The following is a 19,843-nucleotide window of genomic DNA, read 5'->3' as shown; positions in this document are numbered from 1 at the left end:
TGACTTAGGTTTTCATCTCTCACAATATGTTAATTAAAGTGTATTTTGGCAAATGTTATTTTAATCACTAAGAAAGTTTATCATAATGACAAGGTCTATAACAACTATTCATTGAGTTATGGTCAAAAATCTTGATATGCTTGCATTATAAAAGGTATAATGTGAAGGAAGAAATATTTAATTTGGGACACTACAATTACATAGGTAAAAGATTACATATTTTATGTTACTTTTGACAGTTTTTATTTCCATATATCTATATACAAGTGTCATACATATATTTAGATCTGTATGTATGTTTACAATGGTATGTATGTTTGTCGGCATGTATAAACAAGCAAATTAATCAAATTTCTTTAAGAAAGAACATAAAATAATTATCAAAAGTGATTTTCCTTAAATTACAATCAGACCTTCAAAAATTGCCATAAATAATATTCATATCAAGCTGAAGCTGAAAATATATATAAAAATATAATTAAAATACAGTGAAAGGAGTCACAAAGAGTCTTGATGACATACAAAACACCCTGGTTTACTGTATATTAGAACTTCTATGAAAAATGTATATCCTCATAAATTTACTAAAACAAAAATGAAAGTTTTACTGATCAGGAATACAAAAAGACCAGGAACGCTGTCCTGAAAAGCCACAGAATAAATGCAGGCAAGGATGACGGGTTTCATGGGCTGTCTGAAGGCAGTGAAGCCATTTAAGGCCAGGTCTTCTGCATGGATGTACTGCTGATCATATTGCCTCCTCACCACCTCATCTCTCTGAAGAAAAAAGCCCTCAGCCTTAATTCCACCATGTTTTCCTTTTGCTGTCTACAAGGTTTCTTGTTTAAAAGCAGGAAAAAATGGCCTGATTTTCAAAGTGATTTAGTATTCATGACTTGAAAGGTTTTCACTGGGATTTCCTAAGATAGGTCTGTCCCAGTTTTGCATCAAGCCTTCAAGTCTACTCTGAGGAACAAGATTCCTTTACTTTGAGGAACATGAGCCCTGCCCTATGTTGTGACATACTATTGTGCCCCCTTATGTCTCAGTTATCCTAGTAAAATTATTTCTATACACAGCAGAGCATTGTGGTGTTCAGAGATCTGACTCTGAGGCCATCTGAGAAAAAAATCACATTGCTAAAGTTCTTGGAGTTGTTTTGACTATTCATATAAGTGTTCTTCATAAAAGAGTGTGTATATATCCTGAGTATTATATCAGATCGTGAATAATGAGATGTTTTATCTTAGGGTTCTAAATATGAATTTTTAAGAAACCAATTTAAGGCAAATGTCTGCTGGAAAAGTGAGCCTGTCTCTAAATTAGTTTTCTAAGAACAGGGTATTTGCCAAGTAAACACAAACACTTTAGATGATGGCACAATTTCAGTAAGTATATGAAATGTATTGACATATCAAAAATACCTCAAAGTTCAGTATCATCTTGCAGAGGGCACAAACTAAAACAGTGCCTCTGCTAGTATTGTATTCTTCAGAATTTTGTTAGGAGCAGTTGAACTACTTAATATCAAAACCCCATGTCTGTGTAGACTATGTATCTTAAGCAAAGGAAACTAAAAACTTATGTGAACACAAATTCACTCTTTATATTTTCTTGGAAGCAAAGGGATTTCTTTAATACCTTGTATAATATGTAACATATATATGTAGTTATTAAAACATATCCTTATTGTAATACAAATTTCCAAATAAAAATACATATAGCTACACATATAAGTATTATAATATAGGATTAACTGTATACAGTTAATCAAACTACTAATACACAAAATTCCAAATATTTATTTAGAAAGAAAATTATAGAAAATAAGTATTTTGACTAGTGATATAAAAGCACTTTTAAATATGTTGATATAGCTATTTAAACCTAAGAAATTGAATAATATTCCAGAAAAATGGATCTATTATATTAATTTATAAGTTCTGCCAAAGATAAATGTGGGAGGTTTTCTACAGAGAAGTGTTCACAGTAACTATAAAAATTATAAAAAATATCTGTATCTCAGTAAAACCTAAAAATGTTGTATGGTTATAAGGAATCAACTTCCTGAAATTTTTCTTCTTGTTAAAGATAATTTTAAACAATCAATTCAAAATGGTGCAATGTTCTAATTCAAAATAAAAATTCCATTGGTACTGTGGTTCCATAACCACTATAGATTGCACATGTTTCAACTATATATTTTAACACTTTTTATATAAAATCTATAACAGCAGTAATTTTCTAACAAAATATACAAAAATATAACCAAAGTGAGTATCGCTAGACCTCAGGTTAATATGTTCTTGCATTTTTATGTATTTCTTTTGGCTGCAGATGATGAATTTAAAGCATATTTTTTTACTAGGAATTCCCATTTATTATTGTAAAGAGAGGGAAAGATATATTTTATATGGTGAAATTTTAGAGTGATTTTCTGTGTGCAAAAATGGAAAGCTCTTTTAGACCTCTTATTACACTATAATATAAAGCCCACTCTGCTAAATTAGTTGGAAATTCCATTTTTATCTTAAACTATAGACACCCAGATAATGTGTAATATCTCTCTGGCATACCTTCTCAGCTTCCAACAATTATGCCTACCTTGAAAATTGTATTCAGATTACTATTTTTAAAAGACACTGATTGTTCTATGCCTCAATTATTTGTCTAATCCCTTTTAAAATTCATTTTTACTTTCAGTCTCCATAAGCTCTACTGATAACAAAAAAGTAAGTACTGGGAGACACAATATGTATTGTATTTATTTATATTTCTAACATAGTAAGAGTTTTCTCTAGAATCTCCTACCTTCTAAGTACTTCCTAATTCTCCTTTTATCTATGTGCATCTTAATAGTTTCTCATGGTTTATCATCACTTTCCCTTGTACCTCATCATTTCTCTCTGCTCCAGGGAAGCATCATTATCACATGCCAAATGTGTGCATCAGATACTCAAACAGCTCTGACCCAACTCTATTAGTTATCTTTGACAACCTATGATTTCCAGTAGCAAATAAGTAGAATTAAAATTAAGTAAGCATTGATCTGCTCTTCAGAACTATTACATGGCTTTTACAGATATGGAATTTATTCTGCAAAAAAGAATTCTTCTAACAACTTACTGATTAGGCTTTATGATGTCCCGTTGTAACTTTTCAAACAGAAATACATTTTTCCTCTTGGAAATGTTTTATAATCAGCAAAGTTTGTTACCTCACGATGTCTACCATTTAGAATATTCTGAACAACACAAATAACAGCACAGACAGATAAGACTGGCCATCACCCTTCACTGACAAAATAATATCTAATTCTTATAGTTCATTTTCTCTCAACCCTTGCTTAGTGCATGAGAGGATTTTTCCTTTTATTTTGAGACAGCTTAATTTCTTTAAAAGCCTATTATAGAAGTTCTCCTAAAAGCTTTTGAAGATCCAAGTACACTAAATCCACATGAATAACCTCATCACACTTCTTGAGTCCTTTAAGATAATTCTAATAAATTTGTGAAACATAATTTCCTTCTGAAAGGTAGCTCTTTTTCCACTCCTCCTCTGCTCTATACTACTCTCTTATTTTGTATTCCTCTAGTAATTCTACTGCTACGTATAATTTATATATATTTGACAAAGATTGAGGTTAAATGGACTAAACTGAAATTTGCAGGATTACTTTTTGTTTGGGATTTTTTTTTAGTCTTCACTTCTCTCTTCCCACCCCCCTCCCCCCCTCCTTTTTTAAAACAAGTTACATAACAGACATTTAGGAGTTTTATATTGCAGTTCCTTCAGGGTTCAGGGGCAAGAAACAGTGCAGGTGGCAATTATGGAAGAATGACAGGTGCTACTTTCAGAGAGGTGATGCTCTCTGACCTTCAGAAATTGCAGAAATGTTTTTCCTCGTTTCTGTTTGTTTGTGGCTACTTGAGAATTGTCACAATGGAGCTGGCTTTACTCATGAACCCGTTAGTCTCTTTCACTCAAAGTGAAAGGCACCTGGGATAAACCCAATTGTAATAGACTGGGCCTCAGGCTGCCACCAACCCTCCTGGATTTACTTTGAAATGTATATGGGGAGAGGCATTAAAAGTGGGATCCTTTATCCTCAAGAAGAGGATACTTTGCAAGTAAATAATCATGAAATATTTGAATTAATGATATAGGAAGAAGTATGGTTTTGCCACAGCTCATCAGTTTGAGGAAATAAGAGCATTAGACAATGATCAAACAGCTAAAGCCAGAGATCCAATCAATGTACATTTACAAGTAGTTCCTGCCAGGTAAATTTCCAGTGTTTGCCACCAGCTTGCCAGCTCCAGCAAAACTCAGACTTCCAAGTCAGCTGGTGAGATAGACTATTCTCATGAAGCCCATAGAAGTTGTTGTGAATATTGTTCTGTTCCTGGTATTTCCAGGGCTTGTACTCCAGAAATGTAGGAACAGTTACATCACAACTGTCAGGATCTCAATGACTACCACATCCATATTTCCAAGGCTAGTAACCCAACAGTCTGGCACAGTCATCACCTTGTAATGGTAGATTTCAACAGTTTCCTATTTGTTTCAATTTCTAATGATAGGAAAGCTAAATGTCAAACTACTGTTTTACCTGTTTTACCAACCAAAATTTATTTCTGCATTTATTATCTATGATTCACTGGGGCTTTCCCTTTTTCAGAAGCAAGTTTCTATATTTCTGTGAAGAAAGCAGAGGTATGAAAAATAGAAAGAAGATGCAGATATTCAGAAATAGCATACATTAAAAAGGGGGTAAGAAACATACATTGCCAGAATAGTTCCTAACTTCAGAGGATTTATAATAAATCTGCTTCATTTCACTGCAATCTCTACAGACTTCAGAAATCTCCACAGACATATCTTAGCTTTTTCCCTTCCAGATCTCCTTAGAGAGTTCAAGAGTGCCTTTTTAAATAAATGTTCATAAGCGGGATTGTATAATATAGTGCTTCAATTTTTTCAGTCTGCCAGTATCTCAAAGGAAAACTTAATTAATATAATTTGCTTTTCTGTGAGATTATTTTGGGAATATTTTGCTCCTTCTCTACCACTGTGCTGTTGTATAAATAAATTGCCATAATATAGGAAAGCAGGGAAGGTAAGGAAAAAACAGACAGTAAGGTGAGAAATACTAAGCCACAGTAAAATACTATACGGACTCATAAAGTTTTGTCCAGTCTTTCTCCCTTTCCCATTTTTTTTGTTTTACAGGTTTCCATATAGTGTGTTTATACAAAAAACCATCCATATATCACAGCAGCTACCCTGTGCTAGCAGTAAGTGTTATGTTATCTGCAATGCTGAGTATCCTGTGAGGTCTTTCATGTAGCTCTTGCTCAGGAATGTTTCTACCTTCATTCCTGGAGGAATTCCTCTGTATCACTAGGACCTTCCTATCCCCTTACCTTACTGCTAATGTGTATTTAATCTATAAGCTAGTAAAGGGTGTAAAGGAAGATCAAGAATCCTTGAGAAAATCTTGGAATGGGACTTCTCATTAATCTGGTGCATTTTCCTATGTGTTGCAGACGACCATGTATTATCATAAAACCATAATGTTTTGGGATGGACGGAACCCTGAAGATCATCTTGTTCCAACCCTCCTCATGGGTGGGGACACCCTCCACCAGACCGGGTGACAGTTTTCAGGTTAAAGGAGCAAACACTTCATTCTGTCTGTCATCCTAGCCTTGTGCCTCTTCCTCTGTGTTGAAGAAAAGAAAAAAGGCATATAAGAGGCATGCAGCATGAGATGAATGACTATACTACACCTCTTGTATAATACAAGCTTTGAGACTGTGTATTTATTGGTGATGTTCTGCATTTAAATGTTTTTTTCCAAGATAAGTTTAGCTTTTGCAGTATTAGCCTGTCAACCTCTTTTGAAGTCTTTATCTATTAGCCACTTAAAAGGGATGCAGTGGATTTTTTTTTTACCTTTCTGCATCAGCTAAAAAGCTGACACTGTAAAATCCTTTTTCTGTGATACAGTGAATGATCAGAGCAGATAGACACTCACTGAGTGTCCAATTCTGCAGTAAATCACAAAGAGGAACAGAGTAGGCGACTGTATTCTCTAAGTAAGACTAAGTAAATGACTAGGAAAGTCAATATGAGTCATCAGCCCCAGGGCCCTGGTAAAACAGGTAACAGTATCACATAACCTACTGTGTAGATTGATCAAGCTCTGCCTTCAAAAAAGTAGATTGTACCTTCTCGCATTTCAAAAGCTTGCTGCTGTGATCAGTAAAGTCCTTTAAATTTACATACTGATTCATGTACTCCTTATAGCCAGGTAGTTGTTGCATCAGTGTGTGTATAACTTTTACCTGGAACAGGTCATAGATAAATGCTAAATAATACAGGATATGATGTCCTGAAGAGTTTTGCATGTAATGTCCCTGGAGCTTTTACCACAGATGTTTTCAACTCAGTCCTCTCTTACTTCTCACTTGCCTCGTTCATTAGACATTTCATAATTACAGCATCCATTCTTTTGATTCGTATACAATTTCATGCATGAGATCACAAGAGCCGTTTTCATGATTTCTGAGTAGATACAATGTATTGCATGCCTATTGCAGAAAATTTTGTCATGGGAAGTTATGATTTTACTCCAGTACTTTTAAACTTTGGAAAATGTAGATATAACTTTTACCTTCAAATTCAAAATGTACAAAAACTTTTGGACAGTGTGGAGTCCTGACTAAAGGCAATTGAAGATGACAAAATTATATAAAAATGTCTTATTGAAATCCCATGGCCCTGGACTTTTGACTTTGTTTACTACAGGTTTTTTAGGGGGACAAGAGTAATTCAAATGCTTATGATTACAATGCTGTAGTCAGCTTCAGTTGCCTAAGGCTAGGTTATGGAGAGGCATAAGGTATTCCTCAAATTTTCAATGCTGTCCAAGTGTTGCACAGCAGTGATGGTGCAGCAAAAACATGCAGAAAATATCTCAAGATTCTCTACTCTTCTTTCATGTTATCATAGGATTCTACTATTTTTTCAGACATTAATGTATTCAGTTGCAAAAAATGGCTTAATTATGGTAGTACATATAATTACTGGACCCTTTTGAACACATAACAAGGCAGAACAACATACTTCACTTTCCTCTTTTTTATTTTTTTAATGATGTTCTCAAAGCAATATTTATTAACATTTCATATTGTTGGTCCCAGCAGAATTCCTTTCTTTTGGTCCTAGATAAAAATAATGATATATAATGATGCATGATCAGGAATATGATGCTGTCAATAAGAAGCATTAATTAACAAATTAATTAGACACAATTTGTTTCCTTCCCTCGTGAGAGGAAAAAAGATTTTTTTCTATAGTGTTGGAAAGCATTCTAAATAAGGAAAAAAATGCATATATAAGTCACCTAAATGCTGCAGCCTCAATAAACTTCCTCTAGGGTTTCTTTCTCCAGGGTAGATACAAATTGTTTTCTTACACTGGCTCACTCATCCCCTAAGCCACAGTTTGCAGACGTAATTTTCTTCTCCTTTTAGTGATGTCTTAGGAACTGCAGCAGTAACATAGCCACTCATGGCCCCCGCTTGCATCTAAATGAAAACCTCTTTGATAAAATGGAATAATTTATGTATAGTAACATTTCTTCAGGCCAGATGTATAGACAAGCATATTAGATGTTCAGCCCTCTGTGCTGGAAGTGTTTTGCCATTTTAATTAAACACAGGAAATGCCTACTTCTTTCCTGGTTTGCTCTGGGTATCTCTGTAAGGTTAAGTGTATGTAGGTGTCATAATGGAAAAAAAAAGCATGTAAACTAATAAAAAATAACATAATTAAGAATACAGTTCAGTTTGTCACATGGTTTGTTGTCCTTGTTTGCAGAAAACATTTCTTTTGTGAAAACAGGAATGATGTGTTGAAATTTTATAAAATCACTTTCTAAAGTATTAATTGCATGCCAGTTTTCTTGGAAAGCTTTTTCCCATAATATTAATAATAATAGCAATCAGAAAATTACAGTGCATTTAAAAATCAACAGAAAACCACCACCTTCCTTTCCCTTAACAAATACATTTCCTTTTCTCTATCTTTTATCTCTTTATTTCTATTTCATTTTGCTTGTCAATAATTTTTGAAGGAACCATGTTGAGAAGATTAGTGAACAACACTGTTGGCAGGAGCTTCTATAGCCATGGAGAAGGCCTGTAAGATACAGTAATTAAATGCATTACAAAACAGACATTGTATGATGTTTAGGGTAATGGGATGAAATGCCCTCTAGAGGTGTGTATTTATTGCTATCAAGAAGCCCTAGATAACTAACTTAGCCTAGTCACCAGCTTGCTTTCATCTAAGGTTGGATGACATGGATCTCAATGACAAACTTATTTTCTGGAATATTTTTTGCCCTAAAATAAGAAACACACTTATGATTTTGAATTGTGGGGAGTATTTTGTTGTTTTGGTGGGGAGTTTTATTGGGTAATGAAGAAAAACGAGTTTGACATGAGGAGGAAAATATGTGATCTTACAGTTGAAAGAATAAAATATTAAGGAGAAATAAATAAACAATATAAACAAAAAAAAACCAAACCAAAACAAAACCCAACACTGCGGTGAAGACAGCAGGATGCACGAAGCAGCTGTTTCTAAATAATGCCACAAAACTTTGTCCCTTTCTCTTTGCAATATCTGAATAATCATTAAAAATGACAATGAAAAAGATTGTGGCTGTTTGATGACTGTGGAACTGTCAGTATCAGAGCTGATCATGCAATCAATTGTTTCATAACTGTCACTTAATAAATTAATACAGAGTTATACAGATTAATCCCAAGCTTTATGTCTTTGTGTTTCTCTGTTTACTTCTGATTTTCTCTTAATTGAAGCTGACTGTAAGAACCATAAATAATGCCAGAATATTACAAACAATGTAACTCTGAAGCAGATAAAGTAGCAAAGAAACAATTAAAAGAAAGGATTGAAAACTATTAATATGAAAATTACAGTTAATAAATATATTAATTTATACCTTAAAGACAGAAAGGATATTTACCTTTGTCCCTATATAATTAGGCTCACCAAAGGAAGACTAAATAATTGTTTCCTACCTGGAAGATGCTGAACCTTTTCAATTATTGTGTGAGGTAACGGGATAGTCTCTAATGAAAATATGAAACAACACAAAGTCAGAATTAGAAAAAAAATATGTGCAAAGTAGTCAAACAAACTACTAAAACCTTGAAAAAATTGTGGATGAAGTCAGGTTTGTTATATTTTTTTCCATTTTTTTTAATCTTTTTTTTCAGTCCAGAAGGGGTTTTTTCCAGCTTTTCCATTGTGCATATGATGTAATGCTATAACGTATATTATGTTATATTTTCATATGATAATGGTAAATAAGCATCATCATCTTCAAAGCCAAGAACTTAATTTGCCCCTTCATAATGAAGCATATTTTGTGTCTAAAATAACAACTTCACTCAGTGAAGTTAGATCACAGAAGTAAAACAGTATCCACTTATGTAACCCTGATGGTTGTCAGGTGATAAACCAAGATGAAAAGTTCACTCTCTAACAGCTTTGCTATGTTCCATATCCTTGCCAGCTAAGGAAGCAGCATGCCAGTGTTGTATTCACTGTAATCAAATTTCTCTAGAACAGCAAGTTGTTAGGGCTATTAAATGTCTCAACTGGAAACCTCCCATATGGCTAAACAGGCTGAATGAACTTATGCTTATTTAAGTAGCATGCCCCAAATGCTTCCAACATCACATATATGGTTTCCAAGATCACCTGTTTACTGAGATTTATTTTGAGAAGCCACCAGATTTCTCATAAGGTTTCTGTCATGAGTAGGTTTTTCCTTATGCTAAACAATGTAAAAATTTCACTGCACCAGCAGCCAAGATGTTCAGGTTTAAGTGGTCTTCAATTGGATCATAGACCCAATTATGCCCTGAAGTCCAAAGCTGGGCTGCCTTTTCACAAAAAACATTGCTTCACTACATAGTACAGTACTGAATCTGCCCTCATCTGATACAACTTAATGGGAAGAACAGACGCACGATCATTCATTTCTTAAAAATTGAGTGGAAGCAGTATTTTATTTGTTTCAATACAATCTCATCATTTAAGGGAAAGGTAAAAAAAAAAGATATATATGGTTTCTATGGCTTCTTTAGTTTTAAACTCACCACTGCAAAATTCTTATGACTTTTAACCTCATAGAAAGAATTTTATGCAAGGAAGTACGATTTTTTGTGGATTTATATGTATCTTTATAAAGATGTCACTGGTTGCAGCTGGGTTTTGTTGTTTGTTGTTTTGGTCTTAAATATTTTCTTAAATAAAATTCAACTAATCTGCAAAGGAATACTTATGAAATTAAAAAACAAATATAAATTTTTGCCCTGGGTTGAGCTGGCAAAACGCCAACTGTCCAAGACAGAGTGAAAAGGGTTCCTCCTCCCCCCAACCAGCTAAGGGGAAAAGAAGAGGGAGAGAGGAAAAAAAAACTTCCAAAGCCAGGTCTATGCTGAAACTAACTACATGTATTTATACAGAAAAGAGAAAATTAAGAGGATACTACAATATAACACACACTTACACAAGTTATGTATAACAAGAAATAACTTCCCACTTCCCAGTAAACACAAATTCTACTATTTTAACTACAAATTATTCTAGAGAAGTTGGTTCTTCAGAGACAGACTTAAGCAGAGAGAAAAGCTAAGAACAAACATTTTACTTCCCTCAGATAACATGATGTTAAGCTGGTGCTCTGGGCTTGGGCCTCCCCATCCCTCCTGGGACAGCAGAGTGTCTTGCTGGCACCACAGCTGTGAAGCAACTGAACAAGCCACACCCATACACCAGCTCTTACCCCTTTTGAGATGATGCAATATGGTATGGAATACAATATTATTGGCTAGAAGAAGTCAGCTGTTAGCTAGCTCAGCCCAGCTCAAGTCAGCTGACAATTCCCAGGCCTAGCTGAACTTTTAAAACCTAAATTTAGGCCCATCTGGCCAAACCCGTAACAATTTTACAAAACTGTAAATTACAAATATTGATCATGATAAGCAGATGGTAAGCAATAGTTCTTCAATTTAGGTTAGTTCAATGTGATAGTTCACAACCTGTATTTTTACTGCAGCATGAAAAGAAACATAAAACCTCAAGAGCTTGGGATGCTTCATAGGGAATAAATTAGTGAAACAACATTTGAGATGGCTTATATGACTGTTGCTGGCACATAATTTCCCAATAAAACTGTTTAAGATACAGATGTTTTAGAAAATTAAAACTGCCTTTTTTTCAGTTGAACTATTTACCAACTGAAATTTTGAATATCTGCTTAAAAGGAAGTAACTATTTTTGGTTGGTTGGTTGCTTGCTTGCTTACTTGGTGGTTTTTTGAGGTTTCTTTTTTCAGGGAAGAGGTTTATTATTATGACTGAAACTATTCTGTATGACAGCAGTTTTGAACAGATTCCATATAACTTTAAGTTTGCATGCACAGCATCATGGTCTTGTTAAGGAGAAGAATTACTACTGCACTTCTTTAATGCCCTGAGATGATTTCTTGCCTTCTCTCCTCTTTGCCTTTTACTGTCTCTGGGATATGAGCTTAAAACTGTACCTCATGCAGTCTAGATTGCATCAAGTTGTCTAATGTGTTGGTGATCTCCTCTGGTTTGGGCTGTGATGTTTCTTTCTTTGTGTGTTTAGGTTTTAGTTTTTTTTTTTTTAGATAATGGTGCATTAAAATCATTAGCTCCTGTTTACTATTAATGATCACATTCCTTTTGCTGTTGATCTTTGCTTTTAAATTTGACCTTTCTCGCTGTCTGCTAAAATTTAGAGAGTTGTGACAAATTCACAATAGCAATTTAAGTGTCAACACTAAACTCTGGAGAGCTGGTTTTAACTTGAATAAAGCTTTTAATGTTTTGGGGTTTGTTTTGTTTTTGTTTTGTTTTTGTTTTGTTCTCCCTCTAGTATTTTATCTCCCACTGTTGGAATAAGTTTATGTGATGATGAGCTGAAGACTTGTCAGGTTGAGTCATTCCCTAATATTCATAATTGTTTCAGAGTGATCAAACTAATCTAATTTTGGTTTTGGATTTGCTGGGGGTTTTTTGTTTGTTTTGGTTTGTTGTTTTTTGTTGTTTTTTTCTGAGAAAAAACATATTAAAAATCATTCTAATTCAAGGTAAGACTGAAACTCTGTACCTTCTCAAAGCCTCATAAGCATCAACAGGGTATTTTAATTTGAACATACCATCAATTTAAAAGATGAAGATTGACTTTTTTTTTAACTACATAGCAAACCTCCCACTGACTTCACCAAAGCCAAAATTTAATTTCCAGATCAGCTTGCAAAATTTTATGAATAAAAAAAGTCTAAATTGACAAATAAGATTACTCAGAATGAAAAATCCAACCAAGTCTATTTAGGAGAATTGTCCAGGAAAGATTTACACCATTCATTCTAGAAGAAAGAAAAAGAAAATTGTAATAAATGAAGGGATGACTTTTCTGAGCTATAGCTATATAAAAATATTTTCCCTGGGGAGAAGTGTTACTTTTATTGTGCAATAATAGTCTTCAGTCTTGGGCTTCAGACATTTTATCAGGATATTAGTAAATGGTTTGCCTTTAGGATAATATTTTATCATTATTTCCCTTAAAACTAATTACTATTTATACAATAAAGCATTTATAGTTTTGATGATTTGGCTCATTGGATATAGGCATGCTACTGAACAGCCAGTGGTGACTGAGACAGCTTCTGACATCAAACTGCTAAAATAAAAAGCTGTTTTACATGTAAGAAATTGAGTGTTTGGTATGAATGCTAGATCAGTTCAGCATGCTGCTCCCTGAATCTCTAGAATATCCCATGTTATTAATTCCAATTTGAAGGGCAATGGGAAAAAAAACCAAACAAACCAAGTAAAAGAGAAAATTTTCAAGTTATATTCTTTCAATTCCTCAAAGAGACAAAATAGCCAGGATAAATAAACAAATTATGATTTCAATTCCTCTACAGAACAAGCTACCACTCCTAACAAGACTTTTCAGAGGCCAGAGATCAGCCACTATAAAAAAGAACAACTCTAAAATGTTCTGCAGAGTTAATATTAAAGATATATATTTATAAGAAAAGGGAACATGATATTATGGTGAACTGAACTGTATTCTACTCATACATCTGTCAGTGCCCATTTTTAGAGAAAAATATGAGCAATAATCCTGTAGCTGTACAGTTGTACTGCCACTTCTCTCTAATATATAAATAGTTTTAGAATTGTAGTCAATCAATAATATTCACTAAATCCTGATTTTTTTTTTTTTTGCCATTAACTTCTTGACTAAAGAATTCTGGCAGCGACAGAGAGTATGCTGATTAGCCCTTTGTGAATAATGCCCTTAAAATTAACTAATGAATTAAAAAAAAAATCCCCCTGTTTTTACTCAATGCACCTGTTCTTTTCTTACTACCAAAATGTTGCTTGTAGTGAAAAAAAGAAAAACAAGAGACCCAACAATTACTAACTTTGTTAGAGGATTCATTTAATTAAACTAAATAAATCTGAAGGATGAAACTGGTAAGACTTTCCTCAGAGAAATTTCATCCACAACAATTTTTTTTGGGTTAGTCTGAACACTATGTCACATATGGCAGCATCAGAAAATGCTTATCTCTCTTAATATATGTATAAGAATCAAGTGCTTCTGTGTAGAGAATATGTTCCAGGTAGATTCAAGCAGAAATACTCCTCTAACTAGTTTTAGTCTTCTCCTATGCAGCTTACAACATCTGAACTAGTAATCCTACAGCTGCATGGTAGTCAATAAAAAGAAATGGTTCTTTAGAGCACTTTTGGCATAATTTACCTGGCTGAGTGTGCTGGTTTAAAGGCGAACCAGCAGGGGAAATGAACTCACCATGAGAGAGAGATTATAAGTCAGACCTAAAATTTAATAATAATATTACAATAACAACACTGACACAAAAGGGAAATTGCTTTCAACTCACAAAAACCCAGCAGTATAACCCAGTGTCCTGGGGCACAAACCCAAGGGGGTTTGTTTGCCCTTGTGCTGAGACCCCTGTGGCTCCTCCAAGTCCAGAGCAAAAGGAAATGAAAAGCCTGTTGGTGCAGGTGAGGGCTGTGGTCTGGGCGAGAGCGGTGATCTCCTCTTGTCGAGGTCCTGCTGCTTCTCTGGATCTGATAAGAAGTTACCAAAGTCTTCTTACCCACCACTTATGTACCCTCAGGGAGCACCCAGTCCCTCCCTCTGGGCAGGGACTCACACAATGGGTGATTAACTCTGGGAGCCAGGGGGTATTGAACTGTGTGATGGCCCATTAGCAGCTCCGCCCCCTCAGACTGAGTGTGAAGGTGATAATGACTCCCTGGGCAGCTGCTGCTAATAGCCCATTGTCCTTGGGGAATGAATAGGGGGGGTAGAATACACAGCTTTGATCACCCTCACACAGTGTCAACTGGTCCCTCCTGATCAACTAGGACACTGAGGAACAGAATCACCTATAAAGAAATGAGAGTGATTAGCTCAAGCAAGTACCCAACTCTCTTGCATATTGGTTTGTTTTTAAATTGTATATTTGTGTCTTGGGTTTACCCAGTAAGGTTTTGATAGCAGAAAAATGAGCCTCAGAGGTGGCCTCTTTGAGGTCAAAGATGGATCTGCCCCTCTGTATGACAGATCTGGTTTTAGCTGTTTCCAATATGGACCCACCACTCATATAATATGGCAAGCAGTGCTGCAGAAATGGACCTAGGGGTACTGGTCAATGTGCAAGTTGAATATGAGTCAGCAGTACTCTGGCAGACAGGAAGGCCAACCACGTCCTGGGTGGCATCAGGCACAGCATTGCCAGCTGGTCTAGGGACAGGATTGTCCCACTTTGCTCTACACTGGGGCAGCCTCACCTTGAATGCTGTGTGCAGTTTTGAGCACCAAAATTTAATAAAGATATTAAGCTATTAAAGAGTGTCCAAAGGAAGGCCACAAGGATGGTAGAGGACCTTGAGGGGAAGCCATATGAGGAGCAGCTGAGGTTATTCTCTTTGTTCAGCCTGGAGAAGAGGAGACTGAGGGGAGACCTCATTGCAGTTACAACTTCCTCGTGAGAGAAAGAGGGTCAGACACTGGTCAGATCACCACCTCTGTGGTGACCAGTAATAGGACATAAGGAAATGGCCTGAAGTTGTGTCAGGGGAGGTTTAAGCTGGATATTAGAAAAATCTTCACCCAGAGGGTGATTGAACAATGGAATAGACATTCTAGATTAGTCACAGCATCAAGCCTGTCAGACTTCAAGAAATGTTTGACAATACTGAAACAGAGCAAGAACCAGAACCCAAAGAGTAAGCACAAAGTATAATTCCTGGGACTGAATTCTGAGGGATGTTTATATAGAAACCAGGACTTGGGGATTACCCAAGATGGTACTGGGCTGCAGAAAGAATGCTTACACTTACATACCAGGAGATAGGGTAGCAACATAAAAGGAGATAAGGAGATGGAGTTCAAAACTCTTGCACAACCCACCCTGAAGTCAGCAAAAGCCAGGAGGTGTTGAAAAGTTCATGACGATCAGGAGCAGAAATACGACCACCTCCCAGATGAAGTAACAGGATGACCCACCAAAATATTCCTCAAAAGGACAACATGCTCCTGACTCCACCTGTTATGAATATTATAATTAAGTCCTGCAATAATATGAATATTTATGTAGAAATGTTGTAATCTCTCACAAAAATTGTATAAATACCCTGACTTTACACTGATTACTTTGGAGTTCTGTGTCTGGTGCTAACCAGGAATCTCCCGTGTTGCTCCAATAAATACCTTGCTGTTTATGGACTAAAACTCTGTCTCTAAACAGTTTTATTATGCCTTTTTGGGCATCAATACTCTGAGGCACATGGTGTGACTCCAGGGGAGGGGCCTGTTTAGGCCCAAGAGTTGGACTCTATGACCCTTGTGAGTCCCTTCCAACTCAGCATATTCTGTGATTCTGTGCATTATAAAACATATAGGAAATAGATATTAAAAATGGATGCAAGAAAGATATAAAAGATTAAATAAGCATTGTTTTCAAAATTTTATTTCATTTGACTTATTAATGGTATAAAACCCTCTTTCTTCCCACACCCTGTTGAATTGTCTTTCATACCCCAGGGAGTATACAAATCCCATTTTGCAAGCAAGTGCCTCAGACAGTAGTTTTACAATCTATTGAAGTCTTTTGTTCATTTTGTGCTAATAAGTAACAGAACAGTGTAAGAATATGAATAGTTGGGTATATTTCCACTTGGTTTCAGTCACTAATTTAATAGGTTTATTCATGGATTTTCTGACTGGATATTTCCAAAATATCTCTGATTCTGACAGCTTTTTTTGAACATAGACCTCATTTAATCCTTCTTGAAGTCTGAAAAGCTTTCTTTCTGTCTTATGAGAAAAAAAGAAGAATATAAAAATTCATACACTATTTTAAGTAGTTTTAATAACTTACATAGCAATTGCGATTTCTCTTTACATATGTTTAAAAATAATCTAGTTGTATGTTTATTTAATCATTAGAATGACATTCATTTCCTGCTTTTCCATCAAAGAAATTATACACAATGAAGAAAGGACATTGTTCTTTCAAGAAGTTTGGAAGATGTTGTCATTAGAGAGAACAGGAACAGAAAGACTGTGGACTGTGGGATCAGAATACTGGTTTAGTTTCTGGATCTATAGTGGGAAAGGGCCCAAAATGGGAAAGAGTAGGAACTTTTGAGAAATTGTGAAAGCACTCTTCCCACAGTGAAAGTCCTAAGAGATACAGACCATACCAGTGCTATGGAGACCACCAAGGAGGAAAAGACTTGGATGTTGAGAGCATTTCAACACCCTCTGCAGAGGTGACCATCTTCTGTTGACTCTGTAGGAAGTCATGGGGATGGCATCAGTCAACTATGGGTGACAAGAATCCCCTGTAAATATTTAGTAGTGTGTTTAAAAGAGAAGCAATAGAAGTTCTTTCTTTACTTTGTCTCATTAAAAGCAGCATCACTCTTTTTCAGACTTGAAATACCGATGTCACATAAGCCCTTGTTTCTCTCTTCTTTATTGCTATGGGTTATTGATATCATAAAGGCCAACATCAGTCAGTTGGGTCTTGGTAAGATGAACATTGTGCTTGCAGAGGGAGTTACAGTGCATAATGTACATTTGAATCCAGGAATAGATGAGCTCATCTTCATATAGAAAGCTTTAACTCTTGATACTTTATTTGTTGTGTTGAAGTAGATATTTCTAAGCTCAAGGAACAAACTGTATAAAATAACCTGCCAGTTTTCTCTTTTAAAAATAATGTACACATGAAGAATCTTTTGAAGAAAGACTTGAAAGAGTTTAAAATGCACTTTAAAAGAAAATACAAGTTTTTCCTCTGTTGTACAGAACCAGAGTGTGCTATCCCTTGCTTTATTGACATATTTCAAGCTCAGAACTACTTCTGATTTAATTTGTGGGGCTTTTTTAAAAAAAAAAACCTTAAACCAGTGATACCCATAGATCTGTGTCCCACTGATTTGGCAAGCTTGCAATTTTTAAAAAATACATAATAATTTATATCACCTGCTGAAGAACTAAGAAAATTGCACTGCTGAGCTATGACATCTATCATCATATTTGTAATTTCTTGTCATCAGTGGTGCTCTCCTACATACTTATTCACACATTTCAAAGGATCATTGGTATGGCAGTTACACTTCACTTTGGTATTAGTGGCATTTGAAACAATATTTGCCACTATCAAGTCCTTTGTTATGTAGTGTTAACAGACTATTGAATAAGGCTCAGTTTAATTAAGAAACATTTTATGATAGCCTAAGGGAAAAATAGTGGATCTAGTCCCATTTAGAAACTATACAATAAAAATGGCTGCTAGTATCACTGTATATCTATTTTTCCACTGGTAAAATGAAATTCAGACTAAACCAGGAATGTATTTATGTGGTGTTATTGTAATAGACCTGTAGTTTGTTAACTGAGGTTTCCAGCACACATCTGTGTCAGCACTTATGGTGACAACACACTGACAAATGCAATATAGGTACAGAAAAAATAATTAGCTGGTGCTGTGTCCATTTCCATTTAAAATGTGATCAGGATCTCAGTCCTGCTTATAATTTCATTTTCAGCAGTGCTGTGGTGTCCAAGGAAGAACAGAAGAGTAATGAGACATTTTTGCTAAACAGGTTTGTTGGTTTTCCTTTCCACCTCCATTACGTTCTTTTTTTTTTTTCTTGTCAGCTTTTGACTCAAAACATGAAATTTTCAGAATGCCTAAGGGCCATAATAAAAAAGACAGAGTTATCTGAAGTGGAACTTAGTCTGCAGATACCTGTAATGAAGAGTGTGGTACTGGAAAGCCCCATACAACCTCTGTAGACATGTTGTTATTCAAATCTAAAGTTTTCAGGGCACCATATATATATATGCACCCAGAAGTTTCTAAATACTCACACATGTAAGTTCAGTATCTGAGTTTTCTTGGGACACAGAAATTAGGTAATACTCGGCCTAAATCCCTCTGGAGTTGACTTTTGGAGGCAATCTTGGGAGATGCATAATACAGGAGGCACAGAACTGACACATTTCAAACTGTCTTGTTAACACTTTCCTTTGAAGCGGTGGTGGAAAGGAGCCCTTTAGTTTTTATATACTGATCAGAAATTTCACCAGGCTGCTTTGTTCCTCATTGTCCTTGACAGACTTTGTATTTTCATTTCTCAGCTTAGTGAAGCAGACTAGATAACACAGCAGGTGGGAAGATCACCTTATCCTTTTCTCTGTAGAAGCCATGCCAAACTTTAGACTTGGATTCATTTGGCCAGAAAGAGGGAAGAAAAGAATATATAGAGTAACAGTTACTGTGTGTGTGAATCCTTGTTTTCAAGGACTTTTTAGCATTTTAGGTAAGACTTTATTGGTCTCCCAGTTCTCTGAAGAACAAAGCTTATTTTTACTCTCTTTTAAGCATAGAAGTGGTGTCTTGGGTTGAGCTGGCAAAATGCCAACTGCCCAACACAGAGCCAGAACCTCTCTCCCTCCCCTGCTGAGAAAAGAGAGGAAAAGAAAAAACCTCTGGAAAGTAAAACTAGTTTAAACTAATTATATATATTTATACAGTAAAGAGAAAATTAAAACTAAACTATAACACACACTTACACAAGTTAGGAATAACAATAATTTCCTGCCCCCCACCAAAATCAGATTCCATCACTCTAGATCCATAAGCACCCCAAAAGACACCCAGCAAGTAACAGAAAGTATAACAACAAAATGTTTCTACTTCCCTGAAACTAAAACAAAATACAATGCAGCAGCGGCAGAAGCAAGGCCCAAGACACCAGGGCAGCAGTAGCACATCCTGCCTCCACTGTAGGCATGATGGAACTCAGTGAATACCTCCTACTTGTGTATTCATATCTCAGGTTTGCATCATCTGGTATGAAATATTTCTTTGGTTGCTTAAGTCAGGTGATACCTGTCTCTCCTAATCTATGTAGATTCTCTGAGCCTGCTAATTTGAGGCCTAGCTAAAACTCCCACCAGTGACAGTTTGGTTTTTTTTTCAGATTTTGATGACATGGGGAATGACTTTTAAAAATCAATTAGGGACTTATAGGTGTTTGCATCTACAGTGTAAACTATGGGATAAATATTTCCCTCACCATACTATCCCTTATCAAATAAGATGCTGCTATATTACATGTAATATTTAATAATAATAACAACA

The 19,843-nt window shown here is 35.4% G+C and overlaps 1 long non-coding RNA gene across 3 annotated transcripts in view; it reads left to right on the top strand.

The window, feature by feature from the left end:
• The window catches only part of LOC139669704 (uncharacterized), a 32,924-nt gene extending 20,875 nt beyond the window's left edge, over positions 1-12,049 (top strand). For 2 of the 3 annotated variants that reach the window (XR_011697308.1, XR_011697309.1), the window contains 3 exons: positions 2,704-2,732; positions 4,682-4,773; positions 5,550-12,049. This is a non-coding gene — a long non-coding RNA (uncharacterized lncRNA). Of the gene's footprint in view, positions 1-2,703; positions 2,733-4,681; positions 4,774-5,232; positions 5,298-5,549 lie in introns of all 3 variants that reach the window. The other variant, XR_011697310.1, reaches the window with a different exon arrangement.
• Positions 12,050-19,843: the final 7,794 nt, after the last annotated feature.

The sequence above is a fragment of the Pithys albifrons genome, chromosome 1 (genome assembly GCF_047495875.1).
Source record: "Pithys albifrons albifrons isolate INPA30051 chromosome 1, PitAlb_v1, whole genome shotgun sequence".
In the NCBI taxonomy this organism is placed as follows: domain Eukaryota; kingdom Metazoa; phylum Chordata; class Aves; order Passeriformes; family Thamnophilidae; genus Pithys; species Pithys albifrons.
This window is presented reverse-complemented; position numbering and strand designations above follow the sequence as displayed.